The 8,294-nt window shown below is 40.6% G+C and overlaps 1 long non-coding RNA gene across 1 annotated transcript; it reads right to left on the bottom strand.

The window, feature by feature from the left end:
- Positions 1 to 1,855: 1,855 nt before the first annotated feature.
- Positions 1,856 to 7,331, bottom strand: LOC308194398. Its single transcript, XR_013950500.1, has 4 exons — positions 7,141 to 7,331; positions 6,796 to 6,926; positions 5,886 to 5,961; positions 1,856 to 3,668 (listed from the first exon to the last, which is right to left on the bottom strand). It is a non-coding gene; the product is annotated as an uncharacterized lncRNA (long non-coding RNA).
- Positions 7,332 to 8,294: the final 963 nt, after the last annotated feature.

The raw sequence follows: 8,294 nt of genomic DNA, 5'->3' as shown, positions 1-8,294 counted from the left end.
CAAGTTTAAAAGAAAAAAAAGTTCAAATGAAGTGTTATTGCTACGAGAAATAAGCCATTATCATTTCATTCAACATGTGTTCGGGAAGCCACTTGGTAAGCTTTACTCTGGTTTCTGAGAATTTATCAAAAGACACCAGCTGCAAGCTCTAGATGACGGTGAGGTGAGGAGAGTTGGTGCAGGCAAAATAAAAAAGAATTTAAAGCTTCATTTGTCACTTGACAGTCCTCACTGGAAGTTTAAATGGGCTTTACTGGAAGATTTAAACATTGGCTTCGGGTATTGAAAACATCTGTTCTGTTCTTAGAGGCTGAAAATGGAAGAACCAAGGTAATATGGAAAAATTGTTCTCACACTTGCTTTTCAGCTGGTTTAGGTAGTGACTTAGGCACGGTGTCTCCAAAAGTTAAATAGCAAAATGAATATTATCGAACAGGTCCAGATTTCACAAGAAAAATGAGCAATAGCAGCAAAAGTCATTACTTTTAGATGATTATTATTCTTGCTAATCATTTGTCTGCACCTAGAAGCCCAGACTGAGTTAAGGGCACCAAACTACTGCGTGCTGTACAAGCATGCAAAGCATCATTGAACGTGAGGGTTTTGAGGCTAAACAGGCACTGGAGATAAAAGGTGGGGCAAGCAGCAGAAATAACATTACTCAGTGCAATGAAATGTATTACCACTAAAGCTAGAAACAGTGACAAGCTTCTCAAATCCTCATCCATGACCCTATCCTGTTGGTCAAGCTTCCTTTGGCTGATATGAAAGAGTCTTTCCTGCTTTGTGACTTGTTTGATGAAAGAAAATCATGGGAAGAAACGATAACAACAACATGAAGAGCGATCACAGAACAAGACCATGCCTCTAGAGAAGTTTGGGCAACTTCATAATGTAAATTGTGTTTTTTAGCCTAGAACATCTCTTTTTTGATGCCCTGGTCTCTCCAGAGGACTTTAGGATTTTCATATATCTATTTCAATTGTCTTTATGCACTGCTCTGCGTCCCTCTAGTGAAGGGATACCCATATTTCCTCTTATGCACATCTACTGTTTAGGACAAATAACATGGCTAAAATATAATTCATATACTCCTTCCTCTCCCCCAGTCATTGTTCAGTCACTGCTTCAAACCCCCTTCCTTCTACACACTCTGGCTGAATACTAACAATGTGTAGAGGGATGAGAAAAGAGAAATGGGACAGAACTTTTTCCCGGCTGAAAAGAACAGGCTTAGCTTCCCTAACACAAGTTCTCAGTTGAAGCAATCCAACTTCTACCACAAAGAGTATATATCTTTTTAACATAGTCACCTTGTTGTTCTTTTACATGTGTTCCCTTTGCATTCATGTCATTATTTTTTTAGCAGATGATAAATTAGTATGACATGTAGATCCTTTGCAGACAACTAGGAAGAGTGAAGCTGTCCTGTCACGAACATCGTTGCACATAAAGGGCTTGGCTGGACCATTGCATAGAGGTGATCAGAGAAGAAAAAGGAGGAAAGCAAAGACTCTTAAAATAATTTAAATAAAATAACTGGGTAAAGAATTTGCTGGCATGCCTGTAAATATTTATGCTCACACAAAAATCTCTGACTTTCCCAAGGCTCTGGTGCAGTCACAGAGATGAGGGCAGAACTTCTGCTGCCCACAGATTGCAGAGTGTTTCACCTGAGCCACATCCAGGTGCCATAAATCAACCTCCCTTCAGAAATGTGAGGATGGAAGCAGTGAGAAATGACGGTCTGTAGCACAGGAGGAAAATATATGTATTTTAGCTACGCAAGATTTGATCTAGTCCTTTTAAGATCTTGTCTCATTCTCCCACTTCCAAGAGGAATACAAGGTAAAAAAAAAATGGTTGTCATTGCTGTTCCAATATACACTCCCATAAAATTCTACTTCTGTACACAAAAAGCTCATTATGACGTATCTAAGCAGGGAAAGTAGAAGACAGATCTTGAATCTTTGGGAATGAATTGTAACAAGCATGAAACAGCCATCAGCTCCTTCTGGAAACTATATTTAATGCCCCACTCCTTCAAATGTGCAAGAGGCGGTGTTCACAGATCCTCTTTCATGAAGCATTCCCTTTCCTCAAGAGCTTATCTTGTGAGATTACACATTCACAGCACCTCAGCAGTTGCAACCTGAATAGCACAGTTACAGCTGGGGGACAATAAAAAAACTTATTCTGAACCATGCTTGTCTGTGTTGAAGATTTTGTCATCAACTTAACAATAAATCTCTCCTTCCAGGAAAAAATTCTGTCTTAGTTTTTCTTTATGATAAGGATTGCCAGCACCTGTGTGTTTGAGGTGAGGGTTGAATTTGGCTAGGAAAAAAAAACACAAGCAAAATGAAAAGACAGAATGGTCATTTTTTAAAATTCGTAGACTTTCAGAAACATCACCAGAGCTATAAAAATAACATTGCGTGGAGTTCTCAGTAACTCATGCCTGGGATGTAGACAATGAAGTCAATCCCTGAATTTGTATTCCCCAACACACAGAAGGGACTATACTTCAGGTTTTCAATAGCTGCTTATTTTCAACAGCTACCTTTCAAACACTACCTTGTTTAAAGACACAGGAATCACATATATTCATAATTAAAGGTCTAAAGAGTGAAGTCCAAGGAAGCCTTCTAAACTACCACTGCTTCAAAATGAGATATGATTTCACCTTACTGTGGGGAGCAGAGAGGATAAATTCTGGCTTGCTTAGTAGCACTGAGCAAGCACTGCTTGCTCATAATCAAACCTATAACAGAACTGTATGACTTGTGGTGGACCAGTGCTCTTTGGAAACCGTCTTTCAAGAATGACCATGTGTGTGCTGCCCTCAAAGTTGTCAGAGCATGAGTCCCAGCACCAAACAACCAAAGAGCACTGCTCTTCCTAGTGGCATTTTCCCCTTAACACTGCAGGTGTCACTGTAAAATAGAAAATCTGTGTGTGACAGCTTCTGCTCCAGTTACTTTGCAGGGGGACAAACACAACTAGGACTCATGGTGAGCTGGCTGTGAAAATACAGTTGAGAATTTTCTCCAGCAATGATAAATTAGAAGTTATCGTCCATTCTAATACTACTGCTGGAAGTGTATTTGAAGGTCATGGTTCTCACAGAAAGAACATGTTGATGTTGTTAATAAAGGCCCTTTCCAATGATGTTGCCATTTGTAAGAAAAATGCATAGCATTCCTGGTCTGCAAATTCAAAGTATTGCTTTGTAAAAGCATAGCAGAGCTGTGATGGTTCAGTGGTGTAAAAAACAATTTCCGTCTCCATGGGGATATGGTTGTCTATGGAATTGTAGCTTTCAGGGATGCCTAAGTAATTCCATACAGAAGGAGGTTCAAAGGCTTTAATTAGAGGGCATATACGCAGTCCACAAAGTTGTTAGGACAGTATGATAATGTAAATCTACAGCAGGCTCCGGTCTACTAAATGTGAGAGGTATCTTAATCTTGCTGTAGCACAGTTCTGTAAGACAGGGAAAAAGTATCCGGTCTCAAAAGGAGGATAAAAATATTAAAGAATGCTGATCACTTCAATATTTTAGTTGTGAGGTTCAGATCAGATGCCAAGTGAGATTCACCTCTTACTCAGGAATACCAGTTTTTGCCTGTTGTCTCTTTATGTTCTTGCTGTATGATGGCAAACCACTGTGTGAAGCAAAAAAAATAAAAGAAATAGTCTGCTGCATTCCCCACAGCAAGCAAAGTTATCTAATTTATCCACAATTAGCCTTATGTGTCCTACAGTATTACTGCCTCCCAGAGCCCCATCTGCCATACAAGATTGAATTACGAGTCATAGTTCACAGAAGCAGATAATTCCAAGTGTAGATTAATACCAGTCAGAGAAGTGAAGTCAAGCATTTCCCTCCTCAGTTTGTATCACCACCTCTCTTACGTTTGCCTTCTCTTTCCTATATGGCTTTTGCTTTTTGTTTCTGCTCACAAATCAATGTGTAAACATGGATGCTAGTGAAAGCCAACAGAAGGCTGGTTCCTAGTTTACTTAGCCATTTCAGAAAATATTCCTTGATTAATGATATGCACATTCTGGAGGCTTGAGCACCCTTGAAAATACCCTTGAAAAATCCAGTACAGGATTTTGTAGTCTGTCCTCTCAAGCCCAGCATCCTTCTGTCAAAGAAAAAAAAAGCCAAACCCTGATTTTTATTTAGTTTGCCTTAATTGCAGTTATCTATGCCTTTGAAATATCCCTAGGGATATTTTAGTAATACAAATTTTGGTATATAAATGACTTAATTCCTTTAAATGTTTCATCCAACTTTAAATCCTAGCTGCAGCTCCTGCAACTGCTGCTAGCAGCAGGTGCCTTAGAGATAGGATTAGGAGCATTGGTGTTTTAGCTGCTAAATTGACTGTATTCCTCTTTGTCTTCTAACATGAACATGTTCTTTGCAATATTATGGGTAATAAACGCTATAGGTGGGACTAAAGCAGCGGGTCTATCTTTTGCCCTTGTTTGTGCTTTGTGTGGCTCTCACTACTGTCTATGTGTTACAGCGCCTGTAGCCCGGGCAGAAATTTAGTCTTCAGGAGAGCTAATGAGCTGGAATTCAGCCCAGAGCTAAAGCCATACATCTGTGTCAGCTATAGCCCCACTAAGCCACCTTGGAGAAAAACACAGACAGACCTCTTCTAGCTGTATGCTACCTGACCCTTTCTCTTGATGCTAATAGGTGGCATGGAAGCAAAGAAAATCTGGGCTGAAAGAGCCAGCCCATCTCCAGCCTCAAGTCAGGAACAGCTGTACTGATGTTACCGTGATAGACATTTAAAAGCCAGTACTTAAAAATCTTAACTGTGGTTATGCCACCACCTCTGGTGGTCCTCATCTGTCTTGCAATGCTTCATGTAAAACTGGCCCCATGCTCCAGTTATTATATTGCTCTATATAGAATTACAGGGTCATAGAATCATCACAGAATGATTTAGGTTGGAAGGGATGTTAAAGATCCTCTATACCTGCCATGGGCAGGGACAAATTCCACAATATCAGGTTGCCCCTAAAGCCCCATCCAACCTGGTCTTGAACACTTCCAGGGATGGCACATCCACAGCTTCTCTGGGCAACCTGTGCCAGTGCCTCACCACCCTCTGAGTGAAGGCTTTGTTATTTAATCTAAAATTACCCTTTTTTAGTTAAAAGCCATTAACCCTTGTCCTATCACTACACTCCCTGATGAAGAGTTCAAATATTGCCAGTCATGAGTAAAGTTGAACACTACTTCATTGCAGGTAGGTTTTAAACTTCAGCATAACAAAAGTGCTACCAAACCAGCTATACCCAGTGCCATCTTGCTATACGGTAGTGATAACTCCTGACTAAATAGGAATAATAGTTACTTTTTTTTTTTTTTTGGTGTTGTTGTTGAATTACATCCTGTTTTTCCAGGCCATTATGCCAATTTGTCAAGATTATTTTGACCAGCTAATGATATCCTCTATTTGCACATATTTTCAGATTTCTTTCATTTGAAAATCTGACATATTGCCTTTTTAACAGAAAATACAGACAAGAACCAGACCTAAGACATACCCTGGCAGCATCCTGCTTGGTGCAGCATTTCAGTGACAAACCCACTAGTATTCTCCTATGCATCATTTCCCAACCACTATTTATGTTCTGTGGTACTTTCCCTAGCCAGCTACGGAAGATGTCCCATGAGACAGAGTCAAAAACGTTATTGTCTATGACATCTCTTCATGGAAAGTCAATTGCAGCAGCAGATAAAGTAAAAGCAACACATGAGCCAAAGAAGTGTGATTCCATCTGCTGTGCATCCCTCCTGAAACCTTCATATCCAAACAAAATGCAACCAAGATAGGCAAGTAACGGATACTCACATTTTTCCTGTGCGCTGCCATACAGAAGGGGGATGGTGGGCTCTTCTTCCTGGTAATTCTTTAGAGGGATAACCCGCTAAAATTGCAAGGTGTAGGACAACAACACTTGCAGAATCTTTAAATACTGAAGATTTCCTCCCCCTTTTAAATTTTCTAGCTTTCTCTAAGCTCAGGGAAGTTCTAGGAATCCCTGGGCCTGCTCAAGCAGGTCTGGTTAAGCACTTGAAGACAGGGAAATTAGGGTAGCCTGATGTTCAAAGGTGCTGAAAATTCCCAGGTTTCCACAGAGAACATAAGCTGGCTATAGGAATCAAACTAGATAAACCAAAATGTAAAAGCATTGGCCTGTAAGTGGGATTTTGTGCTTGCAGCAGGGAAAACAGCTAGCATAGCCCACTGCACAGAGATCTTTTCCCTGTGATTAAATTGCACTGCATCACTGCATCCAGATCTCTGAGGAAAAAAAAAATCTAAATGCTGCAGCTGAGTAGTCTCCTAAAGGAAAGGATGGGCTACAGTCAGGTTTCATGCACCTGTGGGGTCCTCAAAGTCACTGCTTCTCTCTCACCTAAAATTTTATAAAATTGTTTCCCAGCTGTCTCTTTTGTTCTGAGTGTGTGCCTGCCATTTCTGTGTACAGTAATTCTTGTTTCACAGCCAAGTCTTTAAAGAAGAAGAAAATAATCCAAATCCATTAATTATTACTCCTCCACACACAGTTTAAACGGTGAGTTGCTGTGCCATGTCCAGCCTTCTAGCAAATGGAAGATGATACTAGGGAGCAGAGGCCCAGCATAGGATCCCAGCTTCTGCTGGTTGCCGTTTCAAATGGATCTAAACAGATCAGAAGACAGAAAAAGGGTGGAAGGCATACTACAGTACCTAAGATGGGGCCAGTATCTTCACTTACCTGTAGATGGTGGTCTTGTCATTAACTCTCAACATACACAGAGATACCTCAAAAGGCATCTTCATGCAGTGCTCTGGTAACAAGGTGAATCCAGATTACCACTCCAGCCCTTAGTCCATCTTCTCACAGTCCTGGCAGCACAGGGAGGAGCCAGGGGGTATCTTTATCAACACAAAGACTCACCCAGTAGCACTATACACCTGGAAACCCTACCCACTTAACACAATCAGCAGTTGCTGCAGCCTTGACTGGAACCCAGTTAATCAGGTTGTCTTTATAAACCAGTTCCATGATTTATGTTGAAATGAAAAACACAGAGAGAATGAAAGGCTTCAGGATATTTACCCAAGAAGATCTGAAGTAAATTGCAGTCTGTCAGGTATTCCCAAGGTATTTGCACTGCAGAGGTTTGAGCCATACAAGAACTTTGGTCTAGCCATCACAGCTTCCCTTAACCTGTAGAATAGCAGCTCTAGTATGTCTCAGAGAAGGCTTTATTAATGCACCTGGGCACCAATAATCATTTTACTAATTGGGTGGTTGACCTTATTGGCAAGTTGAAAGGCTTAAGTGAAAATGGAGAGCTCTATTTAGCACCTCTGAAAGGCTGACCTAGAGTGGTCAGTAATTTGATAGGAAGGGATTTGATGGGAAGGTGTGAGCTAAAATGCCAACAAGTGTGAGACTATAAGATTAACAGGGAACAGGTTTCTTTTGTTTTTGTTCTCTCTCTCTCTTTTTTTTTTTTTTTCCCTGTGCTTCTTTTACTGTAATTACAAGGCCTCCTTACCTTACTTAGTCATTATCAGATCAAAATGAGCCAATGCTCTTGACTGAGTAGCTGAGGTTTCAGAGAATTCCCTTGCTTTTCCTAATACTTTTTCTTCTCTCTAAGGCACCAGACCTTTTGCATACCGTGTGGTAGTTGCTCTTCTCACTGTACAAGTAAAGATCAACTGCTGAACTGTGGTAGGAAGTAAAAGGTGTACGAGGTGCCTCAGCTGGAGCTATGCTCACCCAAACAGGGAATGTGGAGGTGCCAGGTTATACGAGTACTATCCAGGGAGCAGAGGAAACCAGATTTTAAAAATGTGCAGATATGTTTGCTGAAAATACATGCATGTAGCCCTGAACACAGGATGAAGGCTAAAGGGAATTTGTCACAAACAGAGCAGAAGGCATCCTAGGATCAGGATATCAACAGGTTTATGGCTGCCAAGGTCACGGTGGTCAGAAATTGCCTTGCAGAGCCAAACAGAACACCAGTATTTAAACATTTAAGTCGAGATTTTAAAGATCTGTGCTGTTCTGTTTGGCTGGTTTATTTTGCCTATTTACATAATTATGTGAGCAGTTGAAAAAAGAAGAAAAAGAATTTTTGGATAATTTTTCAAAACTTTTTTTTTTGCACTCTCAGTCAGCTTTGGGTGCAAGTCAGGACAAGCTGTCCCATTAATGCAGGAAGAGAGGACAAAGCTATACCACAACACACTCCTCCT

The sequence above is a fragment of the Anser brachyrhynchus genome (genome assembly GCF_964034855.1).
Source record: "Anser brachyrhynchus genome assembly, chromosome: 4".
Lineage (NCBI taxonomy): Eukaryota > Metazoa > Chordata > Aves > Anseriformes > Anatidae > Anser > Anser brachyrhynchus.
The sequence above is the reverse complement of the archived record's forward strand: the minus strand, read 5'-3'. Positions and strand labels throughout refer to the sequence as shown.